Here is a 19142-nt window from a genome sequence, read left to right on the forward strand (position 1 = left end):
CTGAGACCTGCCTCAGATGTCCTGTGGTCCTTGGATGCCTGCTCCTAGGTGTTAGAGGAAGCCTAAGCATCAGACTGGGAACCGTGTACCTGGGGGCGGCTAGCTGGCTTCAGGGTGCATCTCCATAGGAAACCAAGCTCAGTGTCTTTGGGTCTTTTCTCTCAGGCTGATTGTATTCCCCAGAGAAGGATCTTCCAGTCTTCTCTCTGAAGAGGGTTACCCAGGATTCTAGGACTTCTGAAGTAGGGAGGAAGGTTGGGCATATTTCAGTTAATCCTCCTGTTTTCAACCAAGTTTTCTTGCCCGCAGCCGGTGGTGGTCACTGGTCTATAGATTCTGTTTCGTCCTCCCTGGAGAACAAGACTTTAATCTCCTGGGGGCAGGGGTGGGCACAGGGCATCCTGTGTTGGAAAGAGGACTGTGCACCTCACTGCTTTATAAATAGACTTTTAACAAACTCTTCCCTTTTTGGCCCTGCATTCACCCTCACTTCCCAAGGGTAACTGTGCTGCCAATTCCTGAGGCTTCTCAAGGTTCTGGGTGCAAACTGAGTTGTCTCCCAGCTTCCCCTGCTGCTGGCTTAGAGTGCACCTGCTAGAATATGCCGAGTGGGTTATCATTTGTGCTTCTGCTTTTTAAAAATATTACACATACGTGCACATATCCATTCCCATATGTGTGTACATGTATTTGTTAATTATCTTCTGTCCAGTTTCTTTGTCCTAGTAACTTAATGCCCTCCCCTCATTCTCCCGAGGATACAGATATGACTGGAGTTAAATAAGTGTGATCAATCATCATCCTCACAGAGAAGTTGGAGCTCTTCATCACCACCTCCATCAGAAGGACAGTCAGCTTCTTTCACACTACTGAATGTCAGTATCAGCACTTTCCAAGTCCTTGATCCATTGGCTTTTCTCAGCCTGGTTAGACAGATCATGAGGCTGTCATATGCCCATAGCACAGATGAAGAAGGGCATGAAAACAGTGAGTTTCTGGTCCAGGAGCACATCACAGGTCTCCCGACTTCTAACCTGGTGCCATTTGCATGTTTCCATATTGTGTCTTGGCCTGTGCTCAGGACACCATCTGCCACTAGGAAGGAGGATGCTCTCGGGTCTTCCAGAGGTTATGGGAAACCACGATTCTGTTTATCACCTTGATTCAAATTTCAAGTTCACTGCCTGAATCTACAAAGAAGAGAAATAGAAGAGGGAAGCCTGGTTTAAAACGCTTTAATTCCATCCTGGCCCTTCTTTATCTGCTCCAACTATTAAGGCTGCTTAACATTAGGAGCAGATAAATGCAGAGATGACCACATTTGTGGTACAAAGGATGATGAAAGGCACGGGGATTCCCAAGCACTGGAAGAATGAGTAAAACAGGGAACTTTGTCCCCAGGCTGGAGAAAGATGCTATATTGAAACCAAAATGGGCCCACAGGATGGCATTTGGAAGCCAGATGAATTGCAGCTCTTTAAGTTAGTGGGATTAGTGGTTCATCTAATTGTGGAAACACAGGCACTCCCCACTGACCCAGAAATCCTTGCAATTCATGGCTTAAGGACGTACGTTGTGAAGGTGATTCGTGCGGTTCATTTTGAAAATAGAAAGACCTGGGCAGCTCTGGTTGGTATACGTGTCCTTTGTGGCCTTCCCTTGAGGCTTAGGAATATGGGCAAAATCTAGCTCTTTGCCCTAAATAATAAAAAGAGACCAAAGGATAAAAAGAAATCCAAACATCACAGTGAATGGGCTAGACTTAGTGAGGTGCATGCAGAAAACCACTGTATATTCTCCCTGGTGTGTTCAAATCCATTTGGTAATTCTGTGGGCTGGCTTATTCCACATTGCTGGGGAGAAACTCAGGCAGATCCAATGACTTTGTCCCTGTTAGTAATAAAGGGTCCTCTGGGTTCTCTAAGTTCCAAAATGAGTCTCAGTTTGAAAATGAAGCATTTCAATAATTAAAATGGCCAGGCCAGCATAGACCTCAAAACTGAAAACTTCATCCAAAGCTAAAACTTTTCTCCTCCCATTTTGTGCCTGCCTTGGGTTTAAGATCTGACATTAGGATTCTCCCTCCTATTCTTGCTGCACAAAACTGCTTCTGGTTTCTCTGAGGCTGAAGCTGGGGCAAGGAAGTGTGAGAAGGGGCTAGAAGTCTTTTTGGAGGGGCACAGATGTCATCAGACAGTGGATCACACATGGGGCATGGCAGATGACAGGTTTTGCTTCTCTCTGTTTGGGGCACTTTTGGGTTGTAAACCTAATGGTAGGGGCAGTGCTGTTCCTCCGGGCAGGTCCCTATGATAATTCCTCCCTCTGTCTTGGGGGCCTCTGTATGTAGGTCCCTCTGCTGGATCACAGTGCCCCTTTTGGAGGCCACATGGATCTTCCAGAGCCCGAGGGGGCCATGAGCAGCACTTCACACTTCCTGCAATTGGTCTGTTCTATCCATTGGCTCCTCCTGCTCAGGCCAGTGCAACTGCACACTCAAGGGGGATGCAGTCAAGCTAAAACTCTGTCACCGAGCTCCACTCTATTCCTGGCAGCACTTCCCATGGCCTAGAAAAGGGGACAGTTCTCTGTCTTCCTCCATGGGGGTTGAGGGGGTGGGAAATGAGCAGCATCCTGATGACCCTCTCTGGCCTCTTCAGTATCCACTTCTGTTTATATAGGTGGGTGATTCCAGGTGGGTGATGTTGTTTGGTGTTTGACTCTTCTTTTTCCCTCTTTGGATGGTTTTTGAGTCCTGGAGTGGCTTCAGGAGCTGTAGTCAGCTGAAAAATGTCCCCCAAAGATATCAGATGAATATTACCTTATATACCAAAAGACGTGGTTCAGTTGAGGATCTCGAGATTATCCTGGATTATCCAGGTGAGCTCTTCATGCAATCATAAGTATCTTTATAAGAGGAAGGTAGAAAGAGTCTTGACAGAGAGACAATGAGGGGGTAATGTAACCAGGAAGGTAGAGCTGAGAGAGCTGGGCCACAAGGCAAGGGGTGCCGGCAGACGCCGGAAGCTAAGGGAGGCAACGGCGCACCTGCCCCGTCCTAGAGCCTTCTGAGGGAGCACAGACCTGCTGAGGCCTTGACTTCGGCTCCGTGGTACTTACTTGGGACTTCTGGCATCCAGGGCTGTGAGAAAATGCATTTCTGTTGTTTTAAGCCGCCTGGTCTGGGCTCATTTGTTCCAGTGGCCATGGGAAACTAATACGGGTGCCTCACCTCAAAGTAAAGCAGAAAGAATCCCATTCTAAATCTGTTGTAAATGAAATGATTTTAAAAATTGTCTTAATGCTTCTGACAAGGACTGCTTCTCCCTCCTTCAGGTCAGTGTTGATCTATTTGACTTTTAGTGTGTATCGAGGAGTCTGGGGAATGTGATTTGACTGGCAGTGTCTCTGTATTTGTTACTGCTTCTGACGAAGTGGCAGTGGGGCCTTCCTGAAGGTGCATCACTTTTCAGCCTGTGTCATTCTTTCTTCAGTGTTGTCTCTGTAGACAGAACCTTCTTTTTTTTTTTTTTAAGATTTTATTTATTTATTTGAGAGAAAGAGAACACGAGAGGGGGGAGGGCCAGAGGGAGAAGCAGACTCCCTGCTGAGCAGGGAGCCTGATGTGGGGCTTGATCCTGGGACTCCAGGATCATGACCTGAGCCGAAGGCAGTCGCTTAACCAACTGAGCCACCCAGGCGCCCCTAGACAGGACCTTCTTAATGGTGTCATTCTCATGTAGCATCCTTGAGCCAGTTATACTTAAAAATAACTGTATATACATGTCTGTTTCCTCCTTTGGGAGGTTTAACATGAATTTTCCCCCAGGGGAGCTCTGAGAGAGAACATCAAACGGTGTGCTCTGTGTACTCACTGGAGGAAGGAGGGTTCCCTTGCTAGAGATGAGATGTGATTGACACCTTTGATGCTCAACTGGCCCCCAGTTCTGGCGTCCTTGATGTTGACTCACAGAAATGTAAGATGCTACTAGAACTCGAGGTTTTTAGTCCAACACCCAGAGTTCACGGGTGAGGCCCTTGAGGCCTGCTGAGTTCACTGGAGGAGGGGCAGAGGCCTGAAAGGGCACTCCCAGGGCCATACTTGCTGCATTCTGCTGCTCTGTCACACTCTTCTCCTTCCTGTACTCATTTCCTTGTTGCTATGGAGGAAGGGAAGGCAGGGGTGGGCAGAATCATTTGCTCATGCAACAGACAGTTGTTAGGCAGCCACCAAATACCAGATCTCCTACTAGGTGCCAGAGTTATCAATACCAACCAAACTGTCCCGGACTAATGGTACTCCATCAGGTGAGCTACACACTTCCCTCAGACCCCCCTTTCAAGCTAAGACTTACATGGAAGTCCACCCTATATAGGAGGGAAAAGCAGAAGGGTTGTGGTTGCAGCAGACACCAGGGGAGATCGGCTGGGAAGAGAGGGGACTGAGTAACTAGGTGCCCCCCAAATTTGGTACTTCCTGCCCCTGACAGTCCCCAGGGTATCTAGGAACCCTGAGGCTCAGTGGTCTTTTAGGTTGAAAAGTGCTATTTCAGAGCCCCACTTAGTGAAGGGGTCACAAGTCCTGACTCTGGAGACATTCTGCTCTGTTTCGAATCCGGACACTGCTGCTTCCACGCTTTGGGCTCTTGTTCAAGTTACTTAATCTCTCTATGTGTCAATATCTTCATCAGTAAAATCAAGAAAGTACCTAATAGTTCCTAACTCCTTGGGTGTTGAAATGATTGAATGAGTTAGTTTATTCTATTCATACCAGGCCTGACACAGAGTTAGCCCTGAAGAAAGGTCAGGTAATATAATGTATGCGTTTGTGATTTTTCAACCCTCCACTGTCCTATATAGCTGTCCTTATTCTTTAGTCAGGGTGAAAGATGTCAACAGAACATACTGGAAAGTTTAGGAAAATTCCACTCCACTTAAAGCACTTTGATGAATGATCATATAATTCCTGCCTTCTACTGGGCAGAACTGAACTTCACCAAACCCTGGACATTGGTTGGAACAAAACCCAGTCAAGGGGAATGTAAGGGAAACCATGTGGGGCCTAATCTCACTCTGCCAAAGAGTCAGAAGGAAATTGCTTTTATTGGCAGTTATGGCTTTGCCACTAGAGAGGAGGAGGAAAACTTGCAGAGCCCTTAGCCAAGATCCAGCAAAAACATGAATGACAAAGCCTGGGAGTGACGTGAAGAAATGTGAAACTTCAGAGATTGGGTAGGAGTTAGGGGGTGGGGGAAGGTGGAGGAAACAGGGAGGGAGACAGGCTTGGACAAGATGTTAGCGGTGGAAGGGGAGGAAACAGAGGAGGCTACATAGGTCTTCTCAGTAAGGACAGCTCATCCTCTAGCACAGAGCTGTTGCTCAGGGCCTCGGGGGCCTGCATCCTGGACAGTGGCAAACAGATGGGGCCCAGAGGGCCTGCAGATGACTCTGGGGAAGCTTCAGCTGGTGCCAGATGCAGCTCAGGGCGGTGGCCACCTGTGCTCCAGCACCCACGCTACCCACCTGGCCCGTCTGCATTTATTCAATCCACCAATTACATCTGCAAAGCCCCTGGGGCTCCAGATCAAGTTCCTAAGGAAGGCTGACATCAGACCCAAGGAAGGAGTGCTTTCTTTCCGGTTCACACTCAAACCAACAATGCAGCCTGTGGCAGGCTTCCCTGGGTTGCCAAAATTGCAAGGAAAATGAGACTGGGCTGAGTCCCCAGTTCCTGCCCAGGTGCCCTCATATCCATTTGTTCCAAGCCAGATGTGTGAGCCCTGCCAGAGGGAAGGGGTGCTGCAAATTCTCCACCCTGCTGGGAAATAACCCTGTGCTTCCTGGGGAGTGTCACTTCCATATATAAAGTGAGACGTGGGAACAGCAGTTAGGGATGAACTAATAGGAAGGAAGGTTAACATTGGATATCTACAACACCCCAGACATCAGATCTAGAAATTTACATACGTTCTCTGGTTTTTCTTAGCAATGATGCTTCAAGGTTGGGGTTATCATTTTCACTTGAAACCCAGGCTTGCTGATTTCAGTCACCTGCCCAAGACCATATAGCTGGATTCAAACCAAGCCTGTCCTACTCCAAAGGAGTTCTTTCTCTCACCCAAGTGGCTCCCAGTGCTGTTTTTGGACTGGTGGTGGGGAGCTGCTCAAGGCTACCTATGTGTAGACCCACCTCTAGAGACTCTGAATCAGAACTTCTGAGGTGAGGCTGGGAAAATTTGCCTAGCAGATGTTTCTAAAGCCCACTTGGTGATTTGGATGCTCAGCATCAGATTCTGATGATCAGACACCAGACCTCTGAACCACACTGCCTTCCCAGCAGCATCTCTGATTGCTGCTTAAAGCTGCCCTAGTGCTTATAAAGGGCCTTAAAACCTGAGGGAATTCCATCTGCCAAATCTGCCATAGCCCATTATAATTCTCTTTCCCTGGATCCCTGACTTTCCTTAGAAGGACTGCAGAGACACCTAGTCTCCTGCTTCCTACTGGATCCGTTTTACAGCCCTCTTAAAGATGGCATCTGAACTCCATAAACTCAGGGATTTCTTCATGTAACAAACACTTCTGTAGCAGTAGCCTGGCAACACTTTAAGTGCTTTACTTAGTAGGCAACCAGTTCTCTTAATTTGTGGTAATTATGTTCTATAAAGTCGCAGTGAATACTGAATCAGCGAATACTGAACCATTGCTCCTAGAGGAGATTCAAGGGTAGGTTCCTACAAGCCTACAGTCACAACGTACTCATCCAATGAACACATAACTTGCTTTATGTGTGTTTCTGTTTAAAGACACCTTGTTTAGTAGTTATTGTTGACTCATTAACATTGAACTCATGGCCAACAACACTAAAACTTGTGCCTGAACAAAGCTTATCTAATGCATGTATTTTCCCTATATGGCCCATCAGAGCCTTCCGTGCTTACAAACACTACACAGCACTTTAGGGCTATGCTTGGGGGCCATTTTAAACAGCAGAATCCCTAACAAAAGACACAAAAATGCAAAAACGTGGCACTAAATAGACTTCAAAACTGACACTGTTTACAGTCTGTAAGCGGAAACAAGAAGGCAGAGTGTCAGTCTTGTTCAGTCTCAACTGAGACTGTGCACATCACAACACACATTCTTCAGCATTGCATGTGTCTGAGACTGACCATGAAAGTACCATAGGTATTGATTTGGGGGTTACAAATAAACTCGTGGCCTGTATTAACTTGTTTAATCCTCCCCGCAGTATGAAGTAGGCACTGTCATTGCCCCTCCTCAATCCTGATAACCTTTAGAAAAATTTCTTAGCAAAATTCAAAAATGCCACTCCCATCTTAACAGATGAAAAACCAAGTCACAGAGAGGGCAAGTAGCATAGCTGGTAAGTGGCGAAGTCCAGCTTTAAGCCCATTTGACTCCACAGCTAAGCACACAACTATGCTGCCAGATTGCAAGCTCACAGGCTTATCTCTGTGGACTTCAGAGCCTGTCCCTCAGAAGGATGCCGATAGAATTAAAAAGGGAAAAAAATGAATAATTTTGCATGGCTGTTGGCATTATTGGATATTCATTAGGGCTGTTGCCTGAGTCCCCTTAAGTCTGGGTTTGTCAAAGAGTCTTCCAGCTCTCCCAGCTTCAGAGCCATTTGGTGTAATGCAGATTCTCTGAGATCTCATTTAACTAGATGGAGTGGGGTGGGGACTACATTTTTAGCAAGTACCTCAAATTAGTCTGAGGTTTTAGGATTTTGAAAGTACTATCTAAAATTCAGTACCAGGGCACCTGGGTGGCTCAGTCGGTTAGGCATCTGCCTTCAGCTCAGGTCATGATCCTCAGGGTCCAGGGACCGAGTCCCACATCAGGCTCCCTGCTCAGCAGGGAGTCCTCTTCTAACCTCTCCTGTTTCCCTTGCTTGTGCTCTCTTTCTCTCTGTCAAATAAATAAATAAAATCTTAAAATAAAATAAAATAAAATAAAATAAAATAAAATAAAATTTAGTACCCTCTTGAATAAAAATTGTACATCAGAAATAACATTCATGAAATTTGTAACATTCAGAGTTCTTCAGACCTTTTATCAAAAGGCCACAGCTTTTTTTTTTCTTAATAGGATAGTGGGGGGGGGAGTGGGTCCAATAAAGATTATTAGAAACTCAATTAAAAATTAGAAAGTATTTTTTAAAAATGAGTTGCTTCAAGATACCAAAAGTTAAAGGAAATTTGGTTTACCCCAAGATCTATTTCTTTCTGAAGAGTGGGTCCAGATCTAGCTCAAAATAAGACGCTTTGGCCTGGAAAGAAGCAAGTTGTTATCCCTTCTCTATTTATCAACTTTTCCAAAATCTGTTCTGGCCTTTAAAAGAAAAAAAATATTACAGCTTTACCTGAAAATAATGGAGACACTAGATTAGCCTGTTAATGTGCTTTTAGAAATCTGAGCACTTAAAAATAATGACCGACTGAATGATTGTGACACCAACATGTGCACTTGTCAAAATCCACTATATTCTTGTGATTTGTATACTATACTGTTAAGAAATTATACTTCAATAAAAATACACAACAAAATTAGTGCTTTTACCTAAAGTCTCCTTGATTTTTGTCCTGACTTATCATAGAAGCCAAGATCCGTGTGTGCACCAACTCATTCTCCGATTTTGTTCTCACTTGTTTAGTCCTGTGCAGAAGTCAGAGGAGTCATAGGCTAGAGAAGCTGCAGAAATAGTCACCAGCTTAATGTTACGTCTGGGAAGAAGGGATGGGTATGGACTTGCCATGTCTTCTGCTGTGTTCCTCTTTAAAAATGGAATGCACTGTGAATTTTTCAAAGAAACAGGTACCGCATCAAAGGACCTAACTGTAAAACCAGCTCCCATCCAAGGTTCCAGGCATCAAGGTTCCAGGCATCTCAACTGTTGCAGAGCCTTGGCGACTAGTGAGACTTTGTCTGGGCAGCAATCTGCTAACGTCATCTTTTCCTGCTACAGCAGCTCTTCTATCATCCGGGAGCTTGTAAGATGAATGGGTGAAGGAGTACTATGTAGTCATCTGTGATCACGAACTGAACGTGAGGGCTCTGAACTATGGGCCTGGATGGAGCTATTTTTCAGACACTTGTCTTTTTAGCAACATAGGTTTAGAGATTAGAAAATGGGACAGGTTGCTTTTCCCGTACACAAGGAAGGCCACTGACCCTGGCTTGCTCATGAGGCAACAGAATAATTGATGCTGACCTCTTCCTCCTTGATCTGCTTCCCAAGGAAGAAGCACACATAGTTGGATCACCGACCGGGGTTCAGAGATAGAACAGCACTGTGGGTTTTGTGATGGAGGAGCAAATTCCCCAAGCAATGAACTGTACCTGATTGCAATGCTTTTCTCCAGCTAAGAGATTTGTTCCCTGGGACTCTTGGCTACATGGCATAACCAGGATTGCAATATGGAAATCATAAGCAAAATTATCATTTTGAATTTGTGTTACCCCATATTTCTGTCAGTTTATGCTCCCAGTTAGAGAGGGTTAAGAGGCTCAGCCCTCTGATAGTCATGGACATGGCCAGCCTTTCAGTATCTAACACTAATTACTTATGAATAACCTTAAGGTTTCTTATCTTTTCATTCCTGATACCTGGAAAGCAGTACAAGATTTGGCCTCAGGAACTATTTACATGCTCATTTTCATGTGTTTGATGACCTCCTTTTGAACTCACATGCTCTGTACACCTGTATGATTAGTTTTAGATTATCAGAGAAGTTGCATGATCTGATAGCTTTGAGGGAATTAAAAGGACTCAAATAAAAGTAGATGATTAGCAATTACACTAGTAGATGTCAAAATACCTGAAAGGTTCTCAGTTGGCTTTGGATGCCCAAGTAGAAATCTGATACAAATTATTATATTTTTTCTTTAGCACATTTGTAAAATATGGATGTGTGTTTGACTGTATATTTTTAATTTTTTTTTCTTGCTTGTTACTGGTAGCATTGCAAGTTCATTGGGCCCTAAATCAGTCTGTTAAGAACAAGTAGGCAGCAAGAAGAAGAATGCCTTTCTGCTGCAGTTTGGGGCCACTCCTCAGTTTTGAGGACCATGCCAGAGAGATCAAATGGCCGCTGGATTAGCAGCCTGTGAGAAAGCAAAGCTGCAGAGAGCGCAGGCCGGGGCTCGTCTGACAAGACTTGGCAATCCTGACACAGAGTTCTCTCCGGGTAGCCACTCCCTTCTGAGCAATGCAAATGCCATGCGAGTCCTCAGCCTTAAGAAAAATTAGCAGCATTCACTTTAAGAAAGAAGGTTGGACAAATGCTCAAATTATCAATTCAAGAATTGAGCACACTATATGACTTCACACAGTACCAAAGCTAGATCCTATACACAATGTATAAAAAGAGCAAAATTTTTACCCTCCAGGGACTTAGAATCTAATATTTCTCATACAAGCAAAAGATGAAAATATAGTACAGTCCTTCTTCTCCTGAGATTAGACATCACATGTTGAGGGGGGAAATGTCAGTGAGGGAAACAGAGGTTTGGAATGTGGAGATTTGCATCCTGTCACTGTTAAGGTACCAGAGAGCTCTACATGTCAATGATCTACCTAGAGAGTGAGGAGGGTAATGACGTGCCCTCTAAATTTCCCTTGCAGCTTCTGGCACTCTTACTCTTTTGCCTCTGATTTCCTCTGCTGGCAACAGAATTCAGGAGAAATGTGAACAAAGAACATTCTATGAGATGGTTAAGTCACTGCCATCAAAGCCATCCATGCATCAGAGGAGGACAGTGCCTGGTAGCAGGATCTAGCACATTATGTTAGAAAAAAAAATAAAACTCCGTAATTATACAGCTGGTAGATTTTTTCACGTTTGCACCAATAGGCAAAGGAATACAGGAAGGAGTTGTAAGGTGTCTCTTACCCTTTTGATTGGGTACTAAGGAATTTTATCACCAATATTTGTTTGATATGTCCCTTGTCCTTCATCTCTGCACTTCAGTGATCTGCCACAAATTTCTGCACTTGAAAAAGCTATAGACAAGCATAGTAGGTAGAGCAAGAAATGTCAGGGCCAAATCAACAAAAATTTATTAAAGATCTACCATGTGTCAGTCCTTGAGCTAGAAACTTAGAAGGATATTTGTCCACATTCCCAAAGAAGAAAACTAGGATTCTTTTCAAGGTAAATTTCTCATGAAATATAGGAAGGCTTCATGAAAGAAGGGGCCAGAGCACTTCTTTGTTAAATGCAACTGGACCTCAGCTCATACTGAGAGTTCCTTCATAACCATAGAGGATTATTTTAACCCATTCCCTTAAAGACAAGATGTTCTATGATGATTATATTTTGCAAGTCATTAATAAATTAAGCCTAGACTAAACAGCGTCTGAATAAAGTTTCTTTGTATAGGGGTGCCTTGCTGGCTCAGCTGATTAAGTGTCCAACTCTTGGTTTTGGCTCAGGTCATGATCTCAGGGTCATGAGATCAAGCCCTGCATTGGGCTCCACCTTAACAGGGAGTCTGCTTGAGATTCTCTCTCTCCCTCTCCCACTGCTCCTCCCCCCTCTATCACAAATAAATAAATAAATCTTGTTTTAAAAAAAGTTGCTTTATGTAATCACATATCCTAACATTTTTAGGTGAAATTATTAATTTAAACCAAAACAATAAGATGAATTTTGTCTGGTATAGGGTATTTTGGATTGGAAGAAAATCACCAAAAGCCCTTCTAGCCCTCAGGTTCTATACTTCCATCCTGTGTGTTGTTATTTAAATATATTTATAACCCATTTTTTAAATTAAACTTGTTTTTTTGGGCTAATTATAGATTCATGGGAAGTTGTAATAAATAATACAGAGAAATCCCATATACCCTTTACCCAGTTTCCTGCAGTGATAATATCTTGCAAACTGGTACAATGTCACAACCCAGATATTGATATTGACACAGTCAAGATACAGAACACTTCCATCCTCATAAGGCTCCCTCATGGCCATCCCCACTTTCCTCCCACCCATCACCTGTTTGATCCCTGGTAACCACTAATCTGTTTTTCACTTTTATAATTCTGTTCCTTCAAGAATTATGTAAGTGGAATCATACAGTAAGTAACCTTTTGGTTACTTTTCAGTCAGCATTATTCTCTGGAGCTTCACCCGGGTTGTTGTGTGTATCAGTATTTCAGTCCTTTTCACTGTTGTGGCATATACCATAGAACAGAATTCCATAGTACGGTACAGTATGGATGTACCATGGTGTATTTAGCCATTCACCTGTTGAAGGACATTCACCTGCTGAAGGATAGTTTTTTATTAAAAAAAAAAAAATCCATGGATAGACCTTTATGTGGACATAAATCTTTATTTCTCTGGGAGTGTAATTGCTGGGTCATCGATGGTAACTGCACAGTCAGCTTTTTGAGAAACTGCCAGGCTGTTTTCCAGAGTAGCTGGACCATTTTCCACTCCCATCAGCAACATCTGAGTGATCCAGTGTCTTCACTGCCTTGCCAGTATTTGATGTTGTGACTATTTTTTATCTTAACCATTCTGATAGATGTGAAGTGATAGCTCATTGTGGTTATAATTTGCATTTCCCTATTGGCTAATGCTGTTAAATATCTTTTCATGTGGTTATTGACTCTCTGTATATTCTCTTTGGTGAAATATCTGTTCATGTCTTCTGCCCATTTTCTAATTGGGAAATTAGATTTGTTGTTGTTGTTTTTATGATGAGTTTTAAGAGTATTTTATACAGTCTAGACACCAGTCCTTTGTCAGATCTGTGGCTTGCAGATATTTTCTCCCAGTCTGTAGTTTATCTTTACATCCTTTTACCAGGGCCTTTCACAGAACGAAGTTTTTAATTTTGATAAGGCCCAGTTTATCAATTTTTCTTTGTAGAAATTGTGTTTTGGTATCAAGTCTAAGAATCTTTTACTTAGCTCTAGAAACCAATGATTTTTTTCCTGTTTTTTTTTCCCTAAAAGATTTATGCTTTTATGTCTTACATGTGAGTCCATGATCTGAGTTCATTTTTACATAAGGTGTCAGACATCAAGGCCTACATTTTGCCTATGGATGTCCAATTGCTTTAGCACTGTGTGAATTGCTTTTGCACCTGTGTCAAATATCAGTTGGACTTAATTACATATGTCTATTTCTGGATTCTCTATGGTATTCATTGTTTGGACTGCCATAACAAAGTATCACAGACTTGAGAGCACCACAACAGAAATCTATTGTTTCACAGTCCTGGAGGCAAGAAGTCTGAGATCAAGATGTCAGCAGGGTTGGTTTCTTCTGAGGACCCTCCCCTTGACTTGACATGTGTCTTCACATAATCTTCCCTCTGGATGTGTTTGTGCCCAAATTTCCTTTCTTATGAGGACACCAGTTATATTGAATTAGGACCCACACTAATGATCTCATTTTAAATTAATTACCTCTTTAAAGTTCACCAAATACAGTCACATTCTGAGCTACTGGGGTGAGGACTTCGAGATGGTTAATTCTAGGTGTCAATGTGACCGGGCTACTGGGCCCAGACATCTGCAGAATCAAGCATTACTCTGGGTGGATCTGCAAGTGTTTTTTGGATGAGATTCATACTGGAATGGCTAGACTAAGTAAAGCAGATTGCTCTCCCTGATACAGGCAGTTCCATCCAATCAGTTGGTCTGAATAGAAAAAAAGGCTGACCCTCCTCCTGTGAGTAGAAGGGAACACTTCCTGCCTGAATGCCTACAACCAAGACATTGGCTCTTGGCTCCTTCTAGTTCTTGGGTCGGCGGGCATTCGGACTAGAAATATACCATTGGCTGTCCTGGTTCTTAGGCCTTAGGACTTAGAGTACACCCTCAGCTCTCATGGGCATCCAGGTTGCTAAATGAAGATCTTGAGCCTTCTCAAACTTCATATCCCCGTGAGTCAATTGCTTATAATTTCTGTCTCTGTCTCTCTCTCTGGCTCTGGCTCTCTCTATAGAGAGAGAATATTTATATTTATATATATGCATATATATATAAATACTACACACCCAGGCCTTTGAACTCATACTGAATTATGCCACTGGCTTTAATTCTCTAGCTTGCAGACAGCAGATTGTGGGAGTTCTCAGCTTCTGTAATCATGTGAGCCATTTCCTAAAATAAATATATATATTTGCAGCCTCTTGCTTTTGTTTCTCTGAAAAACCCTAATACAAAACCTTAACATATGAATTTTGGGAGGGATTCAGTTCTGCCCATAACATTTAATCCATTGCATTGATCTTGTATCTGTCTTTCTGCCAGTACCTTGTAGACTTGACCACTATAGCTATATAATAAGTCTTGAAACTTGGTAGATTGTTTCATCCCATCTTGTTTTTCTTTTTCAAAAGTGTTTTAGCTATTCTATCTAGTTCCTTTGTCTTTTCATATAAATTCATATGAATTTGTATAATTTTGTTTATATCTACAAAGAAAATCTTGCCAGGGTTTTGATCAATTTGAAGCAAATCAATTTGCTGAGACTTCCAATCCATAAACATAGTATATCTCTATATTTACTTATCTTTGATTTCTTTTACCAGTGTTGTGTACTGTTCAGAATACCAGTCTTGAGTAAGTTTTGTTAGGTGTACACTAGCATTTAATTCTTTTTTTGAGAGAATACAAATGTTATTATATTTCTAATTTCAGTGTCCATGTGTTCATTGCTAGTATATGGAAATACAATTAGTTTGTGTATGTTTATTTTGTATCCTGTGTCCTACCAAACTCATTTAATCTAGGAGATTTTGGAGATTCTTTGGGATTTTCTACAATCCCAATCACGTTATTTGCAAAAAGGAATACTTTTATTTCTTCTAGCACTATGTTGAACTAGAGTGGTGAGCAGACATCTTTGCCTTGTTTCTGATCTTAGGAGGAAAACATTCATCTTTCATCATTAAGTATGTTAGCTATAGCCTCTTTGTAGATAATCTTTATCAAGTTGGAAAAGTTCTCTTCTGTTGTTATTTTCTGAGTTTTTTTAATCATAAATGGATATTGAATTATGTGAAATACTTTTTTACATTGATTAATATAATGTACTTTTTCTTTAGCCTTTTAATATAGTATATCATATTGGTTGATTTTCAAATATTGAACCGCCTTGCATCCTTGGAATAAATCCCACTTGGTCAGAGGGCATATTTCTTCTTATGTGTTGCTGAATTTTATTTCTTAATGTTTTGTTAAGAATTTCTGTATCTTTAATTACTAGGGATATTGACTTATAGTTTTTTTTTTTAATTATACTGTCTTTGTAAGATTTTGGTATTAGGGTAATATTAACTTCATACAATGAATTGGGACATATTCATTCCTCATCTGTTTTCTGGAAGACATTGTATAGAATTGATGTTAATTCTTTAAACATTTGAAGTTTTTTCCAGGTGAAGGTTTCAGAGCCTTGACATTTCTTTTTTGGAAGTTTTTTTTAAAATTCAATTTACTGGGACACCGGGGTGGCTCAGTTAAGCATCTGCCTTTTGCTCAGGTCATGATCTCAGGGTCCTGAGATCTAGCCCCACTTCAGGTTCCCTGCTTATAGGGGTGTCTGCTTCCCCTTCTTCTGCCCCTCCCCCCACCCCACCCCTCACCCCTTATGCCCTCACACTCTCTCCCTCTCTCTCAAATAAATAAATAAATTTTTTTTTTAAAAATTCATTTTACTTAATAGTTATAGTGCTGTTCAAATTATATATTTTATGGTGGGTAAATTGTGGTAGTTTGTGTGTTTTTTTAAGAATCAGTTCATTTCTTCTAAGTTATTAAATTTACGTGTGTACAGTTGTCGGCAGTGTTCCCGTCCTGTCCTTGTGATATCTGCAAAGTCTATAGTGATATCCCCTGCTGCATTCCTGATATTGGTAGTCTGTGTTTTCTCTTATTTCTTCATTGTCAGACTTGTTAGATTTTTGCCGATTGTATTGATCTTTTCAAAGAACCACATCTTTGTTTTATTGATTCTCTCTCTCTTTTTTTGTTCTGTTTTTAGTTTAATTGATTTACACTCTTCATTATTTCATTTTTCTGCTTGCCTTGAGTCCATTTTGCTCCTCTCTTTCTAGATTCTTTAGATGGGGTTCCTCTTTTCTGATGTATACATTTTAGTGCTATAAATTTCCCTTCCAGTGCTGCTTTAACTGTATGCCCCAAGTTCTGACATTCTGTATTTTCATTTTTATTCAGTTTAATGTATTTTGCAATTTCCTGTGAGATTTCCTCTTTGAGCCAATTTCCTAAAGTTTCTTCTTTTATTATACCTTATCTGTTTAGGGAACTTCCTTTAGCCCATTTTTTTAGGGTAGGCTCCTGACAACAAGTTCTATTAGTTTTCCTTTTTCTGAGAATGTATTCATTTCCTCTTCATTCCTCAAGGATATATTTGCTGGATATAGGATTCTAGATTGGCAGTTCTTTTCTTTCAGGGATTGAAATACATTGGGCCATTTCTGGGTCTATGTTTTCTGATGAGAAGTGTACTGTCATTCTAATTGTTTTTCTATAGATAAAATGTCACCTCTCTCTTGCTGCTTTCAAGGTTTTTTCTACTTATTTAGTTTTCGGAAATTTAATCATGATGTGTCATTGCATACATTTATTTGGGTTTATTGTGTTTGAGTTGCACTCAGGTTCTTCAATCTATAGGTTTATATCTCCTGCCAAATTTAGAGAGATTTTTGCCATCATTTCTTCAAGTACATTTTCAGCCCTGCCCTCTTCCTTCTCTCCTTTCTGGACAATAATGACATGAATGTTAGATCTTTTGTTAGAGTCCGCAGGTTCCTGAAGCTCTGTTAACTTAATTTTAGCTTATGTTCTGTCTCCCGTTCAGACAGAGTGATTTCTATTGTTCTCTCTTCTGGTTCTCTGCCTGTATCCCTCTACCCTCTCTGTGCTGCTGGTGAGCTTTTTTATTTCAGTTATTATATTTCAGTTCTAAAACTTCCATTTGGTCCTTTTTTATATTTTCTACTTCTTTCCCAAGACTTGCTGTTTCTTCGGCGAGGCTTCCTTTTTTTCCATTTGCTTCAAGTGTGTTCTTAATTTCTTTTTGAAACATTTTTATGATGGCTGCAGTAAAATCTTTGTCAAATAATTCTAACATCTCTGTCACCTCAGCGTTGGCAATCTATTTATTTTTCCTTTTTCCTTCTTTTTAGGATCTTCCTGGTTATATGATTTTCTGTTGATCATATTGATGAAAGACTTGCTATTGAAAACTGAACATTTTTGCATTTTGTTATGTAACCCTAAATCTTATTTGAACTTTCTGCTTTAGCATTTTTTTGCTGACACCACTCACCCCAGTAGGGGAACAGGAACGTCTTTACTGAGAGTTGTAGGTGGAAGTCCAGGTTTCCCACATCCTCTGTTGATGTCTGAGGAGGTGGTGGTGGGAGGATCTTTGGTACTGGTTGGGATTGTGGGTATTCACTGACACTGAGGGAGGGGAGGCCTCATTACTGCTGGTAGATCTTGGAAGTCCTGATCCCCACTAGGCTTCCCCTGACACCACCACAGACAATAGAGGATGGATACCTCATTCCTGCTGGTGAGAAAGAAGGGCCAGGCTCCCCATGTTGCAACAAGGGAACCTTATTATTGGTTCTCTGTTTGACTTTTTCTGACACTACCTCCACCTTGTGATAGCCTGTGTGGGTGGAAGTCCAGTCTCCCCAGACAGCGGCATTGGCATGGATGCGGATGAGGCTGTGGTGTTTTTTTCTGAGGTGTTTGGAGTACAGAGGTTATTGTATGCAAGTTTTCTGACTTGCAAGGTTATCCCTTCTTTGGTCCTCTGGCTAAAGAGAGCAAGCTTTTGTTGGGGATTTCTTTTGTTTGCACCATTGGGTTGAAGAAGCCTTTTCTGGCTTTTCAGCTCCTAGTCTGGGATATATGAGACCAAAGAAAACCCAGAGAATTCTGTGGTATTCCTCAGGTCCCTAGATCCCTAGCTTCTCTGCCTTCCTTTCTCTACCATCAGAGTCCTCTTATGTTTATTTTAGTTGTACTTAGCAGGAGGAATAAATCTATTTCATAGACATCTATTTCATATTCCAGGAAGTGGAATTCTCTGACTTACCATATTTAAAAAAACAAACAAGCTTTTTTTAATAGTCAAAGCCTGAATAACCTCCCAAAGATTCTCTAAACCGTAAGCTTTCATCCATTTGTTTACTTAACAAACACATTGACCATCCATGATATCCCAAGCACTGAACAAGACAGACAAGGCCCCTGCCTCTGTGGAGCATACATTCTAGTGATGGAGACAGCCATTAAACCAGTAACTACACAAGTATTCTGATGTGGCCTGGAAGATAAAGGTCAGCTTACCTGTGAGTTATCCTCATGGGTCTCATGGGAAAACATTCATTTAGGGCCTTGTTGCACATAAAGATGTACAAAGAAAAGAAAGCCCAATCAAATGTTTGGTTCTACTAACTTATTTAAGAAGCAGTTTTAGTCTTGGTCACGTTCAAAAAGGCAGTTGCAAAGGTGATTGTTTTCTTTACATATCTAAATATAACGTCAATGAAAGAAGCTGCCACCCACGTTTATGACAAGACTGTGTTTAGTTACTTGGCATTAACCGCTTAGAGCACCCAGATGATTCCCACTCCCACCCCCTCGGCCCACACAAATGCCAAAAAAGCCTGGTTTTCTTTCAGTCTTCCCCATTTCTGAAAACAGCATCTCCATCCACCCTGCTGTTCAAGTTCCAAACCCAAAAGTTGTTCTCCTTTCCTTGCCAGTCCCCCACCCCCATCTAGGCTAGCAGCCCTGGCCTAAATCTCCACCTTCTCTGGACAAGACTTCCACAGCGGCTCCCAAACTGGTCTGTCTGCCTTTACTCCTGTGCGTAATCATTATCCCATGGCGGCAGAGTGTTCTTTTCAAATCTTGAGCCAGGTCATGTCACTTTCCTGCTGTAAACTCTCCTAATGCTTTCCTAACACACTTGGTATAAAAGTCAAGCATCCTACCCTGGATTTCAAAGTCTGCCTTGAATTCACATCTGCCTTTCTCTCTCTCTCTCCCTCTCCCTCTCTCTCTCTCTCACTCTCTCATCTTGAACCTCAGTCCCCTTTGCCCACCATATGC

General features: G+C 41.9%; 1 long non-coding RNA gene across 2 annotated transcripts in view; it reads left to right on the forward strand.

Moving 5' to 3' along the window:
* Positions 1-19142, forward strand: part of LOC141374391 (uncharacterized) — a 90776-nt gene that overhangs the window by 5149 nt on the left and 66485 nt on the right. Inside the window, exon 2 of one of the 2 annotated variants that reach the window (XR_012381220.1) lies at positions 765-987. The exons of the other annotated variant lie outside the window; for it this stretch is intronic. This is a non-coding gene — a long non-coding RNA (uncharacterized lncRNA). The remainder of the gene's footprint in view (positions 1-764; positions 988-19142) is intronic. 2 annotated transcript variants of the gene reach the window in all.

This window comes from Callorhinus ursinus, unplaced genomic scaffold (genome assembly GCF_003265705.2).
Source record: "Callorhinus ursinus isolate GAN/ISIS: 27379988/994484 unplaced genomic scaffold, GSC_fseal_2.0 scaffold17, whole genome shotgun sequence".
In the NCBI taxonomy this organism is placed as follows: Eukaryota; Metazoa; Chordata; class Mammalia; order Carnivora; family Otariidae; genus Callorhinus; species Callorhinus ursinus.